The 25,183-nt window shown below is 36.6% G+C and overlaps 1 protein-coding gene across 6 annotated transcripts in view; it reads right to left on the bottom strand.

Moving 5' to 3' along the window:
• Positions 1-25,183, bottom strand: part of LOC120774365 (AF4/FMR2 family member lilli) — a 189,448-nt gene that overhangs the window by 53,177 nt on the left and 111,088 nt on the right. For all 6 annotated transcript variants that reach the window (XM_040103956.1, XM_040103957.1, XM_040103955.1 and 3 more), the window contains one exon: positions 8,113-8,159. The gene's annotated coding sequence lies outside the window, so the exon portion shown is untranslated. The remainder of the gene's footprint in view (positions 1-8,112; positions 8,160-25,183) is intronic.

The following is a 25,183-nucleotide window of genomic DNA, read 5'->3' as shown; positions in this document are numbered from 1 at the left end:
GGTCCTTCAGTCTAAAGATAAGAACATTCTATCTCGGGTATTTTTAAGTTACAAAGACTGGGTCTCTCATTCTGAAGACAAATACGAAATTTTTCGATTTTAGTTCTTTCGATATGAACATGAATACGATAAGCTCATAGTCTGGAACTCTCGATGGGAAGAAAAACACGATAAACTCAGAGTCCGAGTCTCTGGATATAAAGCCAAATACGATGAGCTCAGGATTTTGATCTCCTAATTTGAATACTAATACGCCGGGCTCAAGGTCTGAATTCGGGTACAAGTTTGAGTCCTTCATATGTTCGGTCCCTGGTATGTTTAAGGGTCAACGCTTAGGTCTCTCATTCTGAAATACGAAAGGTTTCGAGTGTGAGTCCAGACCTATGTCTTTCGATATGAACACCAATACGATAAGCTAGGTGTCTGGGTCTCTTTATCTGAAAACAAATACATTGGATTAAGCATCTGAATCTAGGTAGAAGATTGGCTTCTTCAATCTGACGGCAAAACCAGTAGATACAAGGTCTGTGTCTAGGTTTGGGTCAAGGGCTTGATCTCTCACGCTGAAGACGAATCCAGTAGGTTTCAGTCCAGATCTGGGTGTTTCGTTCTGAAGACATATACGGTAGGTTCCGCTCTTGAATCCAGCTGTGAGTTTCTCAAATTTAAAGAGTTGGGATAAGTCCAGGGGCTGGGCATGCATCCAGTTCTCAGTCTCTTGACCTGAAATCAACAAACATCTTTAAGTATATCTCTATGCTGAACTTAGTGCTGCACAGACCATATTTTTGACCACGGTTGAATCGATCAGAATCATTACCGTTAAATCTGAACAATCAGGAAGCTTTCGCCAGACAGATAGAGACAACTTCCTTTTTAAGACATCGGACAATATCTTTCAACAAAAATACATACTTGACTTGATGGCCACTTTGATTGGAGGGTTGAGGAGCGGATTATTGAATATTGATTAAGTTAGCTTTCAGAGTTTTTGAAGTCTAGGCCTCTCGATCAAAGTTTCTGAAAGCTTCGACAGTAGTTTAGACGTCACAGGCAACTCTTTGTTGAACTATTCTGCAGGTACGGCATCCGAAATAGATAGAGGGAAAAAATGACAAAGAACAGAAAATATTTCCTCACTTGGCGGAAAAAAATTACGCTTTTTCCTTGGTATCAGTAGCTAAACCGCTTCGTCAAAGCATACATGTTTGGTATCGAATTAGAAAAACATCGAAATGCAATTGGAATAAAATTTCTTTTGCTGTAAATCTTCTTATCGCATCACAGGTACAACTTACCAATACACACACATACAGCCACACCTAAACATTTCGGAAATGTCTTGTATTTCAGGCGCACTCCTGCGCGTTAGATGACCCGAGCAAGGCAGGAAGGCAGCAAAAGTACAACTGTTATTCTAGAATAACGGTAAAAAGGTCAGCAGCGTCACTGGTGAAGTTTATATTTCTTAAATGGATTCAATTCGCAAAGCAAAATTGGCAATTTCGATTTCATTTGGCAGCAGGTCAGACGAAATCGCATTTCCTGCATTGCCGTTGCGCGCCATCCGCTGTGACCGAAGGTGTGACGACTCGGATAAGGCATGCAGACCCACAAATGTATGTCAGTGTGTGTTTGTATGTGTTGTAAGTGTGTGTGTGTGTGTGCGTGTAATGTATTGTAATGCAATGTCGGTAAGTGGGTATGACGCGACGTTTGAATAAAATTACCAAGGAGTGGCAGTTGTAAGTGACAAGGAAAGTGTCAAACACACACAATTCCTGTTGCCGGGAAGTTGTAGTGAAAATGTCAGGGAAATGTTCGAAGAAAATGTGCAAATGTGTCACAAGGACACATGTCGTGGTGCAATGCGAGCGCTTGTAAAATGTAAAAGGAATGTTTTATTAATATATAAATTTTATTGGTTCACAAGTAACTACACGCACTAGCGTTATGTGTATATAATTGCATTAGGGTGGTTGCGAGTTTTCTAAATATTGGAAAATTTGTATGGAGAAGAAGAAATTGCTCGTTGATCTTTCAATTTCCATTAAGAGAAAATTACTGAAATCATTTTTCTGGAAAATATTTGATCACCCAAGTCAATATGGCGAGAGTCTCAGAAATTAATATTCTTAAAGTAGTTGCATGGTGATGGTGATATAACCAAATAAAAATATTTATAATGATTTATAATTCGTATAATAACAGATAATCATTGAATGTTCTGGTATTAATTTTTAAAATGCATAAAAGTCGAATTATAAAACAAACCACCCTAATATTTTTTTTTGCATATTTTTTTTAATATCACACTGTGGCATACAACTTCTCCAAACAAATATATAAAATACTTAATATAATTTGGCATTATAAACCACCCTAGTATATTGTACAAGACCCTCGAAGAGCTGCAACGAGCCACTGGAAGGCCAAGGCCAACAAATCACCGGGCCCAGATGGGATCCCAGCAGAAATCCTGGAAAAAATCGCTGCAGAGCGACCGACATTACTTTTGAATATGTACAACGCCTGCCTCGAAGCCGGAACCTTGGAAAAAGTAACGACTGGTGCTAATCAGTAAGGAAAAAGGAGATCTCAACTTGCCATCACCATACCGTCCACTATGCATGCCTGATACAGCGGAAAAGCGCTATGAAAGACTACTTAAACCCAGAATCGGAGCGGCTATCAATAGAACTTGAAAACTCTCCCCTAGACAACGCGGCTTTAGACCTGAGCGATTAACTGTAGAAGCCATAAAATGTGTTATTGAAAGTGAAGAAGCCGCACAGCGTAGATGGCATAAATACAAACGATAGCGTTGCTGGCGACTTTAGATGTCCAAACGCCTTCAAAAGCGCTAGATGGGTGGCTATGAACGATGCTCTCGAAAAAGGCTTTAAAGTCCCCGACTACCTAAGAGATGTGTCACCTTAGCAACAGAAAACTACTGTACCAAACTAGAGAGCGATCACGGCAGGTCGGGGTCTCGTCAGCAGCAGCACAAGGATCAATTCCAGGCCCTGACTTGTGGAACCTCAGCAACGACGCTATATTAAAACTCGAAATGCCGAATCGAATGTCGAATCGTACTTAATTGGCTACGCGAACGACATTGCCGCAGTAATTACAGCAAGAGACACAGAAGAAGCGCGAAGAAAGCTTTATCAGGTCATGATCGGACGCGAGCATGGCTCGGCTCACACAACCTCCAGCTTGCTACGGAAAAAACAGAGCTACGACTGCTAACAAATAAGCACATACCCCGCGAGATAAGCACTCACATGACAACGGATATTTTTAGGACACAAAAAGCAGTAAACTACCTAGGCGTAACACTGTACCGCAGACTAATCTTCTGGGACCAAACCAGCACGCCGCAGGAAAGGCAGCGAAAATTACTTCTCAACTGAGCAGATTAATGGCCAACATAGGGCCCTAGCCAAGAAAAGAGAATGCTATTAATGTCGACGACAATCAGCGTCTTATTGTACGGAGCTTATATCGCAGATCAAGTGTGTTTAAAAACGCTCTAATAGCTCTCCCTGCAAATTTTTGTGCCAAAACGGTCTTCAGTGGAGAGAGTAACAAGGTCGAGGAGTGTAGCTTCATTTCTCTAGCTCGATACCTCTATGGAAGACTGCAGTTTGGTAAAATTTAAGCTAGGTTTTTTGGCGATTCAAGGCCTAGATAGATATTTGGTGGCAAAAAATAAAATAAATAAAAAAATAAATTTTTTTTTTTACAAAGTTTATTTTATTTTATTTTATAAAAAAAAAATCGCTTAAAAAATGCGAATGTAAAAAAATTAGTTAAACGTTTGAAAAAAAATATAAATTAATAATAACATAAACGAATAATATAAATGAAAATCAAAATGTATATAGAACGTTAGCTAGAAAATTTCCCAAAAAAATATATTTATATAAAATTTGTATAACTTTTTTTTCTTTTGGTAAAAAGCGTTTCTTCGGAGTAATAAAAATAAAAAAAAAGACAAAAATGTAAAAAACAATATTTCACCAAAAATTTTTTTGAAAATAAATTGTAAAAAATTAAAAAAAAAATACGATTTTTTTTTTATTCTAAAAAATTAAAAAAAATGTATAAGAAATATATTATAAAATATATAATTTTTTTAGAACTACAAAAAATCCAAAATTGGTGAACCACCCTAATATGAAGATAACTGTTTCCGTGTGCAATTTTCTCATGAGCCTTCAGAAGCCGCTGGAGTTTCACACGTTCGAACTGTTGAAGCGGCAATTCGAGTGCTTTGGCAATTTTTCACGCAACTCAAGCAAATATTTTGCAGCGCAAGCAATGGAATTACACGCGCACAAACACACACGCATACAAGCACACACACACATGCATATAGTGTGGCTACGCAGCCACTGTTGCCAATGATGCTCAAAAATTCGCCAGAAATTCACCATTCGCCAGCATACGAGCGATATTTGGTAGCTTATTGTTGTTGTTGGTTTACAATATTTAAACGGCGCTGTTTATGTGCGGCGGCGGTGGGCGACTGTGGCATGCCAGCAAGCAGCGTAGTCATTCAAATAAATGAAATAGAGTAAAGCGCGATAATAAAAAAGAGCGATAATAGTAAGGAAAAGCAACAAAGCGTAGAAGAAGAAGCATAAGGCGAACAGGCAAAAGCGCAAAGGCGATGAAGGCAACCAGATAAGGAACAAGCTGTGAAATATTGCCGAGTTCAAGGCGCATAAGCGGCGTAAAGCGTTATAAGCACCATATATGAGAGTAAGTACATGTGTGTTTAGGCGTATGTGTGTGTGTGTGTGCATCAACATATAAGAAAACTCACTCATATAAAATAAATATGTGTGCTTTAACGCCGTTTGCTTTTGGTGTTTGTTAGCGTATATTTGCTCATGCTGATATTGTTGTTGTAATGCTCCTGCCGCTCCAAAGCCATACAAATTGTATACAATTGCAGTTTGCATTCCACAGAGTTCCACATTTTGTACACGACTCAACTGCTTTACGAAAAATGGCACAAAGACACACACACACACACACATGCACATATGTACGTCTATAAGTAATCGTAAATAAATGTGTGTGTGTATTTCACATTGTGGCTTAGAGCGGAAAACGCCTGCTGACATAGTAGCATGTTACGAATTCCGTTAACCGAAATTCCGTTAGGACTTTAGCTGTCTTCTATACACACACACACACAAACAATCCCATAAATGTATATTTCTTTGTATTGGTGTGTATGTGTGTGCGTGCATAAATATATGCCAACAATTCGTGCAATGCATTTGTGGCTGGCGAAGTTTCGTGAAATGCAGCACACAAATATTTATGATTCACACACACACGCTTATTTACTTTCACAGACGCATGAAACATACACTCATACATGAATATGTGTTTCTAGTGGCAACAAATGTGGCCTTCTCTTTATGCAACGAATGATCAGCTGTTTGTTTGTGGTCAAACGAAAATGCTCGGCATAGTTTTCGATAAGTTCGAATTCGTGCCTTCGTCTTTTCGGAATGTTGCACACATACCTAAGTACAAACATTTAAAAGCAAATATGTGAAGTAAATTATGTTTTTTAGTTTATTTGCTTTAATTTCACGAATAACACATGTGTATTAGGGTGGGTAAAAAATAACGAAATTTTTTATCTTAAACTCTGAAAAATTGGTTGGTTTTCCTATTAATATTAAGAGCTCATACGTGGAGAGACATTTTTTGAGCTGTCAGTGAACTAAGTGCATAAAAATAATCGACTTTTTCGACCTACCCTAATGTAAATTTGTGCAATTATAAGTGATGATAAAAATCTGAACATAGTTAAGTAGCATTTATACTCGAGCGTAACTCATAGTTCAATACTGCTTATGCACAGTTACTATTGCGCTTGTTAATCGATAATTTTTATTTTTTGTATATCAATTTTGTAGAATTTAATTTCAGATGAAACCATTAAGATACAGCAACATGTTATGACAAAAAAATCAAAATCGATAACAACGATTGATAAAATTAATCGATTAAAACGCACATTTTTCCTTTATAAAATAAAATACAGCAACATGTTATGATAAAAAAACAAAAATCGATAACATTATAAATAAAATTAATCGATTAATACGTACATTTTGACTCTCACAATTAACAATAATCGAAGAATTAATGGAGCTAATCGATTGACAACCTTTCCAGATATTGTTTTTGCGGCAATCAACAATAAAAATATCGTGAAAAGCAAAAATTATCGATAATAAATTAATCGATTAATACCATAAGTTTTCGTTTCAGAAATGGGTTTTGCCCTCAACCAAGTATAAAGAAAATATCGTGAAAAATAACAACAATCGATTACAACGATTAATAAAATTAATGGATTAATACCTTAAATTTTTTTTCAGACATTGGTTTTTTCGTCAATCAAGAAAACATATATCGTGAAAAACAACAATAATCGATAACAAATCAAGTATAAAGAAAATATAGTGAAAAATAACAACAATCGATAACAACGATTAATAAAATTAATGGATTAATACCTTAAACCTTTTTTAGATATTGGTTTTTCCGTCAAATAATAATAATAAAAAACAACAACAATCGATAACAAATTAATCGATTAATATCCTAAATTTTCTTATCAGATATTGGTTTTGCCGCCAATGAAGAATAAAAATATCGTGAAAAACAACAAGAATCGATAACAACGATTAATAAAGTTTATCGATAAATAAGTTAAGTTTTCGTTTCAGAAATATTTTGGCATACCATCTATCAGTCGAAACCTTAAACAGCTCGTAAATTTCGATTTACAGCCCTAATTATTGGATTGGTTCCATAGAAGTGAAATGGTAGAGCTGTCAAAATGACTGTTTTCACAAGAGAAGCCATTTAGCGATTCTTCTGTTCATTATATTCATTATTAATATTGTTGTTATTGTTGTAGCGGCATAATTTTGCCGAGTTGACAGTTTTTGGCCGAATAAAAAAACCGGGTCCATTCCGGTTACGTAGACTCGACTATCGTGTGAACGGATTTAATAACAATATTAGTATGCGGTTACTGTTGATCAAATGAGAAAACATTTTGATGCACAACAAAGATTTTCCAAACCCATTTTATTGAGTAGTTTAATTGGACGTCAATATTACTCCAAAGAATTTGTTCTGTAAATTTTTGGTGGCAACCCTTCTAATCTATCTGTAATCTGTTTAGTGGTTTGCACACGTTTTAATTAGAAAAAAGGTAGTGAATAGCTGACTCAACTTTATTGCCTAACCTATACAATTAAGTGGCAACCCTTAAAGATATCTTAAACAAAAACCAGAAGAGCTTAGTTTGATGCCCCAAAATAATTTTTTTGTTTAACAATTTAAATTTAAAAAAAGAAAATTTAAACAGGTGGCAACATCTACCAAACATTTTTCAACTGACTTCATAAATATCTTTTGAAATCTTTGTTTGGCTTTTTATCATTGTTTTAAATATTCAATTAAGTGGCAACCCCTAGCAAAAATATGTATCGCAAACAGAAATATCGCCCGATGCTCTAAAGAAGAAATATATGTTTTTATCAATTTAATTAAAAAAAATTAGACAAGTGGAAAGCTCAATTAAAAAATTTTCAACTGAAATCATAAATTGAAATCTGTGTTTTACCTTTTGCCTTAAAATTTTATTTTTTCATAAAGTTAAGTGGCAATCTAATTTACATATTACGATTACAAAATGAGCAAGGTCTGCCAAATGTGACCGAGTTATTATTGTTGACTAGGCTATGCGGGTATGACCAAAACACACTTTTTCGTTTAAAGCTGTTAAGAATCTTTTATTAGTTCGAAAAAGAGTTTCGAAAAAAGCTCATACTCAGACCTAACTTTGATTAAAGCCCATCTCTATTATAAATAACTTTATATGGTATGTACATACAAGTATAAGTTTAGCTCATGTAAGCTCATAAAACTTTTTGAACCTCTCATTTGTGGCAAAAAAATAAGATGCACGACACAAATGGCAGAAGAAACATCGATGAATTTCCAACAAAGACACCATATGATCGTTAGATAAAGATAAAGATACATAGTATAAACACTTACCATAAAAAGTAATGGTTTCACATATATGACATTGGATGGGTTTACACCTGGAAATATACAAAGAGAAGAAATATTAAAACTAATCGTTTAAAACTTATTTAGAATTGCAGATAAAAATAGTAGAACTTTTTAATTTATATTTAGCGCGAAAACCCATTCGTTGAAATATTTTTTATTCTAGATTGGTATGACTGTCACTGACATCTGTGCCTAACGTCACATCAAAATAATCATTAGTGTTTCAAATGCGCTTGTTTTTCTGAAGTATAGTACATAGAGCAAATTCAAGAATTTTTTCGATGAGTGAAATTATTCAACAAGGAAGTACCCTTAAATTTTGTGTGCGGATATTAAATTTCTGAAACTGGAACGTTCGGAAGACGGAAAAGACCTTCGGCGATAACTGTTTGTCGCGAACAAGTGTTTTTGATTGGTATAAATGCAACGAGGTTAGAGAACGCGTTGACGACGAACGACGTACAGGACGGTCATCAAAATCAACTGGTCAACAAAAGAACTAACAATTAATAGTCAGAGATCTTATTGGCATCGTTTGAATATTGGAAGGATTAGTGAAAGCCATTGTGAAGGATCGTTTGGGCCTAAGAAAAGTGAAAGTCCAAAATCAGTAAATTTTTTCGAAAAAACAGCATTGAGTTAACCACTGTGAAACAAGGCTTTGCGATTATCAGGATGTCATGAAACATATTTTTACTGTCAATGACTTTGGGATCTCTGCTTACGATCTGGAAAGAAACGATCAAATGGCCGAATACCGTGGCATAGATGAGTCGAAGCCGATAAAACCACGTTAAAGCAGATCAAAAATCAAGGTTATGTTGACAGTTTTCTCCAATTATCGAGTTGTGGTGCACGCCAAATTCCCTCTGACAGACCAAACTGTCAACAAACAAGAAAAAACGTTAACTTCGGCTACACTGATGCTAAATACCCTTCACAGGTACATTTCTGTTAGTAACTATGTGTTCAGTTTGTATGGCAGCTATATGCTATAGTTAACCGAGCTGAACAATTTCTTCGGAGATTACATTGTTGCCTTAGACAATAATCTATACCAAATTTGGTGAAGATACATTGTCAAATGTGAAAGTTTTCCATACAAGAACTTGATTCCGATCGTTCAGTCTATATGGCAGCTATATGTTATAGTGGTCCGATATCGGCCGTTCCGACAAATGAGCAGCTTCTTGAAGAGAAAATGACGTTTGCAAAATTTCAAAAGGATATCTTAATAACTGAGGAACTAGTTCGTATATATACAGACAGACAGACGTACGGACAGACAGACGGACATGGCTAAGTCGACTCGGCTCGACATACTGATCATTTATATATATACTTTACAGGGTCTCCGACGCTTCCTTCTGGGTGTTACAAACTTCGTGACAAACTTAATATACCCTGTTCAGGGTATAAAAATAATATTTGTGTGGTGTGCCGTTTAAGCGAAGCTATTCATAAAAAAATACCGGAATTATGGGCCGATAATTCTTGGTTTTTGCACCCCGATAATGTGCTCTCGCATACTGCATTGATTCTTCGTGAGTTTTGCGCCAAATTTCAATCAATATCGTTCCACAATCACCGTATTCGCCTGATTTAGCTCCGTATGACTTCTGGCTATTCAAAAAACTCAAGCGACTGCTCCGAGAAAACCTTTTTGAGTCAATTGAAGACGTTAAACCTAAATCGCTACGCACATTGAAGGCTATTCCGGAAATTGACGTTATCAACTATTTTGAGGATTGGAAAACAAGTTGGGAGACGACATAAATTTTGAGGAATAAATTAAAAATTTGAAAATTAGAAACAAAAGTCTTAATATTTTTTGTTCATAGTAGTGAAAGTAAACCTTCTTCCATCAATCAAGCAAATTTCGAATTGGTTTGCGTGCGTCGTTTAAAGGTGCTAGTCCGGGTCATATTTGATCAGCTAGTAAAATTACTATTTTGAGTAAGGATGCTTAATTCTAACAAAGAGTATCCAGTTGACATTATTTTCAATAGCAATATAGGTGTAAAGACACTGTGCTAAAATTTATCAGTTTTAAATTTATAAAATATTAAATGCCTTTTATCTACAAATAACTCTTATATAAAAGCAAATAATTTTTAATTTTGCAGAAATGTAAATTTATTGTGCTAAAATTGGATTGGAATACAAATCAACCATTGAAAAGTCGTTAACTGATTGCTTACATAAGCGTATATAAAATTTGAAATACACATATGTACATATGCATATAGTATATGTATGTGTGTGAACACAGATACAAACACCAAGCACTTGCACACAATTGCCAGAGTAGCACTCAGAACCCAGGTAGCAAGCGAGCACAGTAATTCCTGAAATAAAAGCTATAAATATTGAATGGCCATTCATCAATAAACCACCAATATTTCAGCACACCAACACGCGCATACCCAAGCACACATATACATAATGCAACTTGCGATGCAAACGTTGCGAAGTCTACGAACACAAATGCACACACACATGCAGAGAAATGCAGAGAATGCAAAGCGAACAAAAAGTGTGTTAAGTAGAAACATGAAAAAACACTTTCGCCTCCGCTTTGCGTTCTCTCGACTTTTTTCCGCGCTGTTTACACATCTCGAAGTGTACTTGTGCAACTAAAACAACTGGCATTAAATTCATTGCCATTCGCCATCGATGCGAATTCAATAGCAACGGCGGCGAAACTGGTGAAATTGGTGAAAATTCAACGGCAACAGCAATCGACATTACTGCCACAATTGTTGCCGAACAACAACAACAACAAACAAACAAAAAATAGAACAAAATGAAAATATCAAAAAGGAGAAACGAAGAAACCAATGAGAAAAAAGTCAAAACAAAGCGAAAAAAGAAACAAAAACAAAGCGAAAAAGAAATGAAACACAAGAAGAATGGAACTCACAAAAAAAAAAAAAAAACAAAAAAGTACGGTAAATGGGAAAAATGAAATGTGTGCGAGTTCTTCACCTGAAACACGGAATTATTAAGTGCCGCTTGCAATTTCAAGCGCGACCGAGAGTGCAGTGCGCCCATTTCCAAGCGAACATTGAAAGCGCGCTACTTGTGATATTTAGTGTGTGCGTAGTGTGTAGTAGCATTGCGGTGGAGGGAGGTGGTGCCGGGAATTTACGATGCTGAAGGTAATGAATTTCCGTGCGTAGAGGGTAACGTAAAAACCGTTACAAAGGTTGGAGCGGCAGCGCAGGTAAGAGGCGAGATTGTGGAATAAATTTGAAACCGTTTGTAACCATGGCGTATACGTAATTTTTTCCAACCTTGATTTGAGGTGCTGAACTTTGCTTGGAGTGCAACCTGGCTAAAGTAGCGAAATTGGTTTTTCATTTCAAGTAAAATATTTAGTAAACTATTTTATTAATAATATTTAAACCGGCAACTAACTCGAGAAGAGAACCAATTATTAGAAAAGTTTGTAGCCATGGCGTATACGTAATTTCGTAATTTTTGTGATCAGTGATTTCAGGTGCAGAACTTTGCTAGGTGCACAACTTGTCTAAAGAAGCGGGATTGGTTATTGTGATTTGAATGACAGCTATATGCTTTGGTTGGATCTGAACAATATGTTCGGAGATTGAAGCGATGCCTTGGATAATGAGCTATCTCAAATTTTGTGCAGATAATTTGTGAATTTTAAAAGTGTTCCATACAAGAGCATGCTTTTTTGTATGGCAGCTATACTCGTATCCTATGGTATAGTGGTGCAATATTGGCGACTTCAGCAAATGAGCTGTTTCTTGAGGAGGAAGGAACGTGTGAAAATTTTAGATCGAGACTAGTTCGTGTATATCGACTCAGTTCGTCACACTGATAATTTATGTATAAAGTCCATTTTATATGGTCTCCGAAGGTAAGCTATTAGCTAAATCCCGTATTCTGCAATAGTTCACTCTTTTACTGTAGGGGAAACGTTAAAAAGGATTTCTTCCAAGTAAAAATTATAAAACAGTACGATTACTTTTCTTTTCGTATATGGGCACTTGTGGATCACTTATAGACTAATATCGGGAATAATGAGTTATTTTTGAATATTTTATGTGACTTACTCGGTTGTAGAATTTATTTTTATGACCAACGAGATTAAGTATACTGACGAATAATGTGCCTACATCTAGGCAAGGTCTAAGGCGACATACCTTAGTGATCAAAATTGACCCGAACTAGACCTATTTTCCTATATTGGTACAACCAATGTGTTGACGAATACTCAGACTTAACCTTGACAAGATCTTAAAAAACATACCTTAGTGATCAAAATTGACCCGGACTAGACCTATTTTCCTAAATTAGTACAACTATTTTTTATATCCACGTGAAATGTGTGCTTTGCGGCTATAAATTTACGTCGAGAAAAGCGATTGAATGGAAAGATATTAAATTAAGTTCGCTTGAAAATTTTATGTTTACAATGGAATCTCTTCGGAATTCTGGAGAATGTTGCAGTGGTGGTTTGAGTAGTCTATTTTATCACGAATGCTAGTATTTGTTTGGCACAATCAAGCCGTGAAGGTTGTGCAGTCATCGAAAACTTCACTCAATCTAGCGAACAGTAATCCAAAAATGACCCGAGACCGAAATAACCAAAATTTATTGAAGGAGCTGAAGGTACTGAAGCCCATCTCAGCCGAGCCTTATAACAAGTGAATCGAAAATTACATTAAACGTTGGCATAGTTTTATTGGCTTAGAGATTTGTTTTATAATACTTGGAATTTTTTTTGTTGTCAGTCCGGGTCAAATTTGATCAGATGACAAAACCAGCTTAGAGTAAAAACAAATCACGACAATATTGAAAATATGTTATACTGTACTACTGTTAAAGAGCTAAAAGGATTAAAAAGAAGTTATCACTTTTTAAGTATAAAATAATGCATGCCATTGAAGCACAATAGTCTCTATCTCTAACAACTAAAATCAGCTAAAATAAAGCGATGGTTTAGCATAGAAATCTGCCAGCGCAGAGCAGTGCTTTTCTACCTTCCTTCCCACAAAGTCATACACATACTTACAGTCACAGCTTCACATCTTCATATCGGCATCCAAAAACCGGCGCGCACACCTTGCCTGCTGGCTAAGTCCATATACAAGACAAAAGTGAAAATTTAATTAAAACAGCTCGAGCGCAGCAATTTGTTGTCTATTTTATATTGTCTTATCGTCACGCTCTATGCTTTTTCGGTCGAGCAAGAAGCCAAGCGGCAGCAAAGCAGAGCAGAGAAAAGTTTTCGGCTCGAAAGGCAAAACCATTGACTTTCGGTTATTTTATTGCCATATCATGAACTTTAGCAACCATGTATAATTTGTCTAGTTATTGTTACCGTTATGCATAGGCGACCTTTTTGTGATCGCTCGCTCTCTCTCTCTGCATGCCTGCGTGCGTTTGCGTGTGTTGCTGATTTTATTGTAGTTGCTGTGGTTGTTGTTGAATTTTGTCACAAACTAACGCAAGCATATAACGGTTAACTGCCTGCAATCCCAACATGGATTTCGAATAGCAAGCCACGCTCACACTCTGGCTCTTTGCATGCTGCTCTGCTTCTCATGCTTCTCTGCTTCCTTCTCATCGGCATTGCCTGCGTTTGTATTTGCCAATCGTGTGTGTAAATTTAAACATTTTGTTGCTGTTCTGCGTTTCCCTCCGCAGCTCAGGATCAGGATATTTGTTGGCAACAAACACACACACACTATTTTCTTGTCAACTTTTTCCAATACACTCTCACACACACTTGCGCTCGCACATACAAATTAACTGCTGCGCATAACAAGTTTTCATTTATGAGAAAATAAATTTCAAAGCATTTCAAAGTTTGACAGCACATTTGTTGTTGTGGTGTGCCGTTAGTGTTTGCCATTGTAGTTTGGGGCGCTGTTAACTGCTGGAAATTGCTACAATTTCCATATATTTAAATCACATGCACGCACACATACACACTTTCACAAGCATATTGCATTCTTATGGCATTACACAAGCGAAATCCCATTGAAATAGTTTCGACCTATTTGCGTTTGAGCAGTTTTCCTTAAGCCACATTAATTTGTCACACTCACATTGTATTGTGTCTTTGTATATGTGTGTGTGTGAGTGCTAGCATTTAATTGCTTATTGAATTATGAGCATTTTAGGCTCTCTGTCGCTTTGTTTTGCAGCAATTTGCGTTGAATTATAGGCAGCAACATATTTTCCATTTTATTTTGCTGTCAGCTGCAGAATTAGCATGGGATGAGTTAATAACAAGAAGCACATTAGTAATGTAAGATAGTCTTATCTTCGTGCTTCAAGCGTTAGTAAAATTAGTCATAATTGTAATTATGCCGAGAAAACTTATGCTCGAAGTCTTATTAAGCTTTCAAGTTGGTAATTGAGTAGTCTCTCCAATGGCAGGCGGTTCTATGACACTGAAGTGGAGCCGAACTTACATTCGATTAAGGAATGTCTTTCAATAACTGTTTAGCAGACTTTTTTTCACTACAGCAACAATAACATAACTGAAAAGCGGTAACAATCACAACAATGTAGTATAAAAATTATGGATAATATAATGAAATAAACTGTAAGATTAAGTACACATACTGAAACTTTAAATCGATATGTCAAATTAGTTTTGAGTTACCGCCTTCCAGAGTATGGTCGCTCAGTTCATTCAGCGCCAACAGTTTAACTTTTAACACTCTTTTTTCCAACAGTATTTTTTGCTTGAGTTTACTCGGAGAAATGTTAGTATCACTATCAATTTTTTGGTATATATGTATATTAGGGTGTTTTTTTGAACTATTAATTTTTTTCTGTTCCATCACGAAATTTCCTTAGAAATACCCTAAAAAAGTTTCCCTGAAAATTTTAACCCTTAATGTTAACATTAGGAACTGGACCAAGGCATGTAGAAATTTTCCATAGAAAATACACTACAATCGTGATTTTTTATCTTTAAATTCCTACAAATCAGAAGTATGTTATGGCATCGCTTTACCTTTAGACGCATATTTCTCAGAATTGTTCACTCTACAAAAGTGCCCACTGCAACAAAGTCGTAACTCACACCGGCGAGGTAGTACGGGGCTCTAAACCTGATTTTTCCATAAAATTCGCATTTTTTTGTATATATCTCGTAAATGACAAGAGCTATAGAAAAAATGTTCATCACAAACTTGTAGGAAATTTTATTTGCTACAAAAAAGGTTCGAAGTCAAAATCGCTATCATTAATACTTCTCGAGATATTCAGCTTTTTAAGTAAGACTGTATGGAATTTTCATAGCTTTTTTATTACATACCATCTATGAAAATTCTATAAAGCCTGTGTCAGTTCGAACCGACTTAGAAGATAGGTTAGCAAAAAAATTTCATAAATAAAAAATACAAATCCAATAAATGGACGCTCCATTAAGCGGACATCTCCATTAACCATGGATATTGGCCGATCCCACAATTTGTTGATGTTTATTAAGTACAATCTATTAACTGGACAGAAAGGTTGGTAGGCAGACATTGAGAAAGCAGCCTTAAATTCGTAATTTTTTCCAATGAAATTAATTTATATGAACATATTCAAAATTAAACCTCAAGTACAATCTCTTGGATTTTTATACCGACGAAAAAGTCTTCGCCTTTATTCGTAAATAAAATTCTCACTGTATTGAAAAGGACTGAGATGAGTAGATCTTAGTCGCATTTACTACTGTGGCCATATAAAGGAGCGCAAACTCGGTGTGGGATTCGCGGTTGGAAAGAGAGTCCGTCGTCGAGTTCTAGATTCCAGCATAGGAAAATCCATCAAGCATCCTAGCTGTCTCCGGATCAAAAAGCCACCAATCAGATCGATCATGTTGTGATGGACACGTCTCCAGTTCTTTAGACGCGCTACGCTACGAGGTCCTAACATCGAACTCTGGTTTTCGGAGAAGGCAAAAGAACAGTTGGTGCGATGAGGAGTGCCGTGTCGCAGTGGAGAGAAAACAGACTACCTAGCTCGCAACGTTACAATCGACCAAAACCCGAGCGGGATGAGGTAGATACCGAGAGTTGAAGAGGGAACCGAGACACATTTGCAGACAAAAAGCAAGAGAGGCCGAAATACGAGAGTACGAAGAGCTCGAAAATTCTACGAGAAGATGCGGCGATTAACAGAAGGTTTCAAGACCGGAGCATGCTCTTGTAGAATCCCCAGAGGTGATCTAGTGACTGATGCCTAGAACATACTAAAATTATGGAGGAACACTTCTCCAGTCTGCCGAATAGCAGTGAAAGCATAACGCCAGCAGAAGGCGAACCCGATTCCCAAATCGATGACGGTAGAGCAGACGTTCTATTGTCCGACCATAAAGAAGTGCGGATAGCAATTACCCGTCTGAAGAAAAACAAAGTGGCGGAGGCCAGCAGATTACCGGCCAAGCTATTCAAATACGGCGGCGAAGAAGTCATAAGGAGCATGCAGTTCTTTGTAGAATATGGTCGGAAGACAGCATGCCCGACGATTGGAATTTAAGTGTGCTCTGCGACGATTGCCCATCCCGTAGCAGAGTGCACAAGTGGTTTCAACGTTTTCATAGTGGTCGTGAGCACATAAATGACGATCAACGTGTGGGCCAATCAAAATCCGTGATCACCGGAAATTCCATCGAAACTGTGCGTGAATTCATCAAAAATCAGCCGAAATCGTCATTGAAATCCATAGAAATGGAATGGAACATCTCCAAATCATCGATTTATCGCATTTTGACAAAAAATATGGGCATACGAAAGGTGTGTGCACGGTTTGTTCCGCACAAATTGACTGACGACCGAAAATTGCTCAGAATCCAACATTCGATCGACGCTTGTGACCGATTATTTGACCAAAAATCACATTTTAACCACTAACCACTCCCCGTATTCACCTGATATGGCACCGTGCGACTTTTTCCTTTTCGGAGAAATGCATTTGCCCATGAAAAGTAAGCGTTATGCAGACGGAGAGGCCATTCGAAAGGCTTGCACCGGCATACTGGCGGCCATAACGGCCAACGAGCTAAAACACTCCTTCGACATGCTTTTGGACCGTGCAAAAAGCTGTATTGAAGCAGAAGGAGACTGTTTTGAATAAAATAAATTGATTTTGCCGAAAAAACTATGATTTCTTTGTTTTAAGTCCCGTTTACTTTGGAAGGCACCTTGTACTTCCCCTCTAAGAATATTCGATGCAGTACCCAACGGGGGAAGCAGTGGAAGGGCAAGACCTCCATTTCGTTGGAAGGAACACTTTGGAGTCTAATAGGAGATGCTGTTGTAAACTCGGCTATAACCGCGTAAGCGCTGTCTACGTCAATAAAGATGAAGAAGATATATAAATGATCAGCATGATTAGCTGGTTTGATTTAGGCATGTCCGTCTGTCTGCCCGTCTGTCTGTGTATGCGGGAACTAGTCACTCAGTTTTTAAGATATCAAACTGATATTTTGCACACGCGCTTTTCTCCCGACTATACTGCTTATTCTTCGGAACAGCCAATATCGGACCACTATGACATACCATATAGCTGCTATACAAACTAATCGAACAAAATCAAGATAAAGATCGCTTTATCCGTTTTTATGCTATAAGAAAGGCACCTGTGATTGTCAAACTTCAGACATCACTTGAGGGTTAAGCATTCCCCAGCGCACACGCTGTACCCATAACGGCTTATTTAGGCCCAGCAAAGGTGTCTAAAGTAGTCAAGCTGCAAACAACAACAACAACAATGGCAACAAAAAACTGCATTACCAATTGTACACAGATTATGCTAGTGTTAGTATGTATGTGCGGCTGGGTGTGTGTGTGTGTTCGCATGCTAATGCAGTACATGGCAGCGCATAGCAGCAGTTGGCAAACTTAATAGCTGACAAGGGCAATGGGCCACTGGTAGCACAGGAGGGCGGGCAGGTTGCCGTGTTGCATGTGAGTGGAAGTTTTGTGAAAAGTTCGTCGTTGAGATGCCACAACAGCTGCAGCAATTCCGAGCGTAAAGCTGCCAAACTTCAGCGTGCCAACACACAAACATAGTGAGACATAAAGGTATGTGTGTGTGTGCGTTGTAAAATGCTACGTGTCTAGTTGCAACGCAGCATAACTGTAAATAAACTTACTATGAATTCGCATAAAAATATATTTTTACAATGGCTGCATGAGTGTGCTGCGTGCGTGTGTGTATGTGTGTGATGGAGCAGATGTCAGCTGAGGCCATAACAACAGCTGCATGATTGTTGCTATTTGCTGGATTTGTTGTTGTTGTTTTGTGTCAGTGTTAGTGTTGCTGCAGCTGCTTTCTATGCTCATCATCTCCGCGCTGCCACAACTCCCCCGTTGCGCTGTGGCGGTGGCGGCGGCGGCGGCAGCGGATGGCATAAAATGCATAAAAGATGCCAACATTCTCGGGGTCTCACAAAGGGCGGGCCAAAGTTTCGAATGCTCAGCAGTGCAAGCGTGCAGCAACTTAAATACAAAAGATAAAGTCACGTTGTCGTAATTTAATTGGAAGTGCAGCAGCGAGCACACGGTACCAAGAAGGTTACATCCTCTTCAGTTACTCTTCTGCCCACATGCTCTCCCATATCTCCGCTAATAATGTTTATTTTTATTTCTTTGGCCGAAAAAAGTTTTGAATTTCTAAATTCCAAGTAATAATTGACAGATGAAGGCTGCTCTTTGCTAGTTCATTATTTATTTTATCGCCGAATGGACCACAGGAAGCTGTTAAGGCGGTAGCTTCGCTTCGTGCAGACCTCACTTCTCTCATAAAATATTCACTTTTGCCATAAAATATTCAATTTTGCTATAAAAGCCGCGCATAAAAGCTGTCTGTTGCTCAGAGCAAATGTTTCTGTATCGTCTATCGTCTGTGTCATCATATTGTCGTTTACCTCAATCACTGTCTGCTGCGCGTATTTCCGTTTCGTCTTTCACTCGCCCTCTCGTCTCTTGCCGGGTCCTCGCCACAGCATGTTTATAGCTTCCTTAATGTCGCCTGCTTTTCCGCTTCATTTCAACGGGCGCTTTTCCGTTATCTACTGTAACTGTTGCCATTGTGGCATATTTTATTATCACTATTTGTTGTTATTGCCGTTTGTTTGTTGTAGTTGGAAATTTAATATCGATTGACTGGCTTCGTCGCCACGCCATCATTGACGCGCTCATCGTGGCTGTGTGGTGTACTCGCACATAAAAATATATACCGTTATTTGTATGTGGATATCTTATTGAGAAACACGGTTGAAAACCCTTACTTTGAAATTTTTGCATAAATTCGCTTAGTTCCATTAATCAGGTTAATTATATTATCTATATATTTTATAATATATATTTAATCTACTTTGGGATTATGTTCGCTATCTTAAAGAAATATGATCAAATTTGACCCGGATTGGTCCATTTGTGATAAAAAAAGTATAAAGACATTATTAATAAAACGAAAGATATTTAATTATTCGTCAATATTTATTTCGTTGCCTTCAAAGTAATCCTCACCAGATGTAATACACTTATGCCAACGATTTTCCCAGTCCTCGAAACACTTTTCATAAGCACATTTTGGAAGGCCTTCAGCTCCTTCAGCGAATTTTGTTTTACCTCTTCGATTGACTGAAAGCGGGTTCCACAGAGCGATACTTTCAGTTTGGGGAACAAGATTCACACGAGGCTAAGTCTGGTGAATACGATGGTTGATCGATTCATTGCGTTTTTGGCTTTAAATTCGGTCACAATGGTTCTCTTTAAAAAAAAAATTCAGCTTTATCGGGCGAGTCGAGCAAGAACGTGTTTCATACTCAAAATATCCACCAAAATCATTCAAACGAACTTGCGAGAGATGTCGTCTCTCTAATACTTGCCTGACGTAAGGTCGAAAGTCGTCTAGAACGAGGTATGTCTTCAACGATCTCTCGATCTTTACAAGTATTTAGGGGGTCCAAAGTTATTAATGCAGATTGTGAAATTATCGAAAACTTGGCTTTAGTGAGTCGTCTATCTCTGATAATGAAGATTAAGATCGAAAAAGTTTAAGGTATTGTGAGGACTCTACTTTCATACTAAAAATTCGCCTAAACCGAAAAAATAAAAACCATTCACTTAGTATTTGGTACCCGACAACGCCTTCTATGACCCCTTGTAATACAGAAAACTACTCTCTGATACTTCTGTCATAAGCAAAAGGATTTAATGGCCAGGCCTGAGCAAGTAGGAATGGAGTTTGGAAATGGACAATACGTCCAAAAGGAATAATCAAATAAGTTCGTAACTTTGAAACATTTGGTTTGTTAGACGGTAAAATATTTGAAGCGATAATAACGGGTGATCTAAATAGAAGTACTTTTTTCAATAGCCTTTTTTGACAGATCACGCCTTGGAGAAAAGCATCACGCGTTTCATTCGCTAGTTACCAGCCAGTCCCAACGGATGAACCATCTGAGACGTAGTCGCGACCAACATTTGAAGGAGACAATCTTCAAAAAATAAATGGCAAAGTTTGTTATTTCGAATGATAATAAAAATTTCTCCTTAAATTTGGTTCGTAAAAGTTTATAAAACTCTCTAAAGTACGTGGTGTTATGCCCAGCGCAAGATTTTTAGAATAAGCGGACAAATCCCATCGAACTCTTTTAGAGCATTTAACAGTCAGCAGAATCAGGTAAGCATTAAACACTGCGAAAAAACTTTCAGATTGTTCAAAGTGTTGGAGGTGCTTATAACTAACACTACTATCAAGGTCTTACTGAGGGGCGCCTGAGAACTCCGCTTTAACCGATGGAAAAAACGCTGCCAATTAAAAAAAATCGATAAAAAAGGTAATACTTAGTATATGAATATGTGATAGCAGAGTATCGCAGTATATTATTTTTTGAGGATGGTTGCCAGATTTATACAATTTTTAATTGAATTAAATTAATGCCAACCACTTATGGCTTGAAATGTGACTTTCCGACGAAGCTTAGGAGTTCACAAAATAAAATATATTGTGTTTTGGAAAGCTTGCCATCTGTTTGAAATTTCGAAATAAATTAATGAAATATGATCCAAAAAAAAAAACAACAATATTGAGAAAGCTTACAAACACAAATATTTTTGTATAGAGTTGCCACATATTCAATGATTTTTATTTAATAAAATTTATAGCATAAATAATTATTACCAATAAGCATCAAACTAACGTAAACTAAGCTAACCTCAGAAGTTTTTAGTTGAAAAATATTTATTTGTGGAGGCTTGCCATCTGTTTACAGTATTGCAATTCTATTAAAAAAGGAATATACATACATACATATGTACATATGTATGTATGTATGTATATATGTATGCACGTATGTATATTGTGTGGTTAAGAAGCTAAATAGGTTTAGGACATATTTATACTGGGTATATTTGGAGCAGTGTTGCCATGTGCGTAATTATTTCAAAAGTATTAAAATTGTGTATGGTCTTATGAAGATTTTGGTTCCAGGTATTGTGAAAAGTGTTGCCACCAATTCTTTTTATAATTTTTATTATTTCAAAAATATAAATTAGAAATTGCAATGTAGGCAACAGTAAAGAGGTTTAAGAAATATTTCTGTTGGATATATTTGGAGCAGGATTGCCACCTGTTTCATTATCACAAAAATATTAACAATGTTTATGAAAGTAAAAAGCTCTAACAAAGACAACTGTTGGGGATATTGAAAAAAGTGTAGCCACCTAATTTTTTTTCAAATTTATTATTTAAAAATATATATTATTACAACATGGGCAACAAATTAAAGAGGTTTAAGAAAAATTTCGGTTATTAATAAGAAAGGGGTTGCCACCTGTTTCATTATCTCCAAAATATTAACAATGTGTATGAAAGTAAAAAAAAAAATTATGAAGATTTTTGCTGCTTATGTTGGGAGAAGTGTTGCCACTCAATTTTTTATTTATTTATTATTCAAAAAATATAAATTATATATTATATGTATATTTCAATGTGGGCAACAAAATAAAGGGGATTAAGAAATTTTTCTGTTGGAGTAATTTGGAGGAGGGTTGCCATCTATTTAATTTTTGAAAAATTATAAAAATAATAAAAATGTTTATACAAGGTCTACGAAGATTTTTGCTCTGAACATTGGGAAAAGTGTTGCCATCCAATTTTTTATTTTTTACGGCAGGTTATGTTGCCACCCTAATTTTTTTTTAATTTTATTATTTAAAAATTTCGGTAAGAGAAGTTTTACTGCTGTTTAGTTTAGGTTTCTGTACATTGGTGCTTGTATCTATTCATTGTGGCACACTGAAAATTTGTACATATGTATGTATGTATGTACATACATATATGTGCAATATTATTGAACAGATTCAGAATAAAGGCTCTGCGAAAGCACACATCATTTGATTGAAAAAATCCCCGCATTGAAAGCAATCAATCAAAAAGTTGCGAAAAAAAGAAAGCACAGATAAATAAATGAAAATAAAGATGGCAAGAAATCAGCTGCAATTTTAAGCCATAATACAAAATGCAATCAAACTCAATACAAAGCAGTACAACAAATGCAAGCACAAAGGCCAACAAAATAAAAGAAGATAAAAGCAGACAAAACATAATGCAATCAAATGTGAATATGTGTGCCACATATATATATGTATGTGTACCTGTTCGTGGAATTGAATGGACGCTTATAAAGTCATGAGAGCAACGAGTAAATTCAATTCACGTAAAAATGTCAGAAATTACGAATTTAAACTGGGACATGTGAGACTAGCAGTTAAGCCCGGCACGTGAGCCAAGCCAAAGTCGTCGAGGCAGCGCACTAACAACAGTAGAAGAATGCCGGCCTGTATTATGAATGCATGTGCGATACTGTGCATGTGTGTGTGTGAGTGCTTGCATAGCTGATGGCTGTGGTAGGTAACAAATGATCAAATGGATTTGCCATTATTGGCATGGAATTGTCAGCTGTGATGCGGCGAGAGCGTGTGTGCACATACATACATATATACTCATATGGATATGTATAGGTGTAAATATATGCTTGAGTGTATGTGTGTTTGTGTGTGTGAAAGCACTTTTCTATGCAGCTATGTTTGCCAGTCGCAACGTGGCTACTGTTATATGTGTTCTAAGCACAGCAATTGCAGTTCAAGGACGTCGCTACACACTCACACACACACACACATACTCTTGCAGCATTGTCACTTCGTTATTATAAAATGGCTGCATTATAAAAGCGCAACGTTTTCCGAAGTGAAAGAAGTGAAGATGACGAGTTTCCCTACAAATAGAACTGTCAATATTTACCATGTATGCACACACACACACACGCTCATACATATTCTATGTATTTATAACTATGTTACCCAGCGCGCTTACTGTGAATAGCTGGATTAAAGTGCATTAGAAAAGAATGTGCGTTCCATGCAAAATGCCGGAAAAGTTGAGAATTTTGAGTGAAATTGTGAAATGCTGCATTGTTGCAGCTCAACCACAAACAAGTTCCATAGCTTGTTGGCAGCTACTGCCACTATTACTGCTGTTGGTGGTGGCGTATGAGTAACAATTTCCTGCACACACACTTTTCGCTTGCTTTGGCCGCCTTTGTGTCGTCAATTTATCATTTTCGCGTTTTGTTGCTTTTCTTTTAAGCAAATTGGCACAGTAATGTCAGTCATCATTAGCGCTCATGACGAATGGTGACAGCGCTTGACGATAATGCGACATTCGGTCGACCCGTCGTTGACTTTTTGGTGGAAATGCGCAGAAGCCTGCGTGTGCTAGCGGCTAATTAAGTTTTCGAATATTTTAAATCTTATTTAACAGCAAGAAAGGTCAATCTCATAAATAAAAAAGTTTTCTGTAAAGGAACTTGTTTTTGATCTTTCAGTTTGTATGGCAGCTATATGATATAGTCGTCTGATCTCAACAATGTCTTGGAAAAATGTACCATTTTCTTTAACAATAATCTGTGTTGAATTTGGTGAAGATATCTTTGAAAATAAAAAAGGTTTCCATACAAAAACTTGATTTTGAGCGTTCAGTCTGTATGACAGCTATATGCTGTAGTCGTCCGATTTCAAAAAATTCCTTAGATTTTATAGTATTGGCTTAGACAATAAGCCATGCCAAATTTCGTGAAGATATCTTTTAAACTAAAAAAGGTTTTCATACAAAAACTTGATTTGGAGCGTTCAGTTTGTATGACAGCTATATGCTGTAGTCGTCTGATCTGAAAAAATTCTTTAGATTTTATAGCATTGACTTAGATAATAAGCCATGCTAAATTTCGTGAAGATATCTTTTAAACTAAAAAAGTTTTTCATACAAGAACTTGATTTTGAGCGTTCAGTTTGTATGGCAGCTATATCCTATAGTCGTCTGATAGCGACGCTCACGACAAATGAGCAGCTCCTTGATGAGGAAAAAGTGTGTGCAAAATTTCATATCGATATCTCAAAAACTGAGGGATTACTTGGCCTATATACAGACAAGAATCGAGCAAATGTAAAGATATTTTAGTATAATTTTTTTGATTGCATTTTCCACTGGAAAGAATAACATGACAGAGAAACATATATTTATAAACATATGTACATGTAGCCCTAAAATATGTGAAAAGTGGGTATGGCCGCGGCTCTTAATAATATTCAAATATTATCGAAAAAACACAAATATTTTAAGAAAATATTGTATTTCCATTCCTATCAGATAGCTGTAGCATACAAAACATGAAAAGTACGATATCTCAACGAGGAGTAATCCAAAAAAATTGAAAAAATTTAGAGGCAATGTCAATATATTACTGTAGGCAAAAAATAGTAAGACTTTTTAATCTAAATTTCGTGCAAGGATCCATTCGTCGAAATATTTTTTTTTAAGTTGGTCTGAAATCAGAAAATTCTATAGTTCGCTCACCACTATGTAATTGTATTGTGAATTTTTACTCCAACGACCATTTTCAAGCTACTTTGGTGCATAATATACTCATGACTCTCTTCCAGTAAAGCAACAAAATATGATAAATCGCAGCACCAACACGCCTCTTTCCATAGAAATCCTTTTT

The sequence above is a fragment of the Bactrocera tryoni genome, chromosome 4 (genome assembly GCF_016617805.1).
Source record: "Bactrocera tryoni isolate S06 chromosome 4, CSIRO_BtryS06_freeze2, whole genome shotgun sequence".
In the NCBI taxonomy this organism is placed as follows: Eukaryota; Metazoa; Arthropoda; class Insecta; order Diptera; family Tephritidae; genus Bactrocera; species Bactrocera tryoni.
This window is presented reverse-complemented; position numbering and strand designations above follow the sequence as displayed.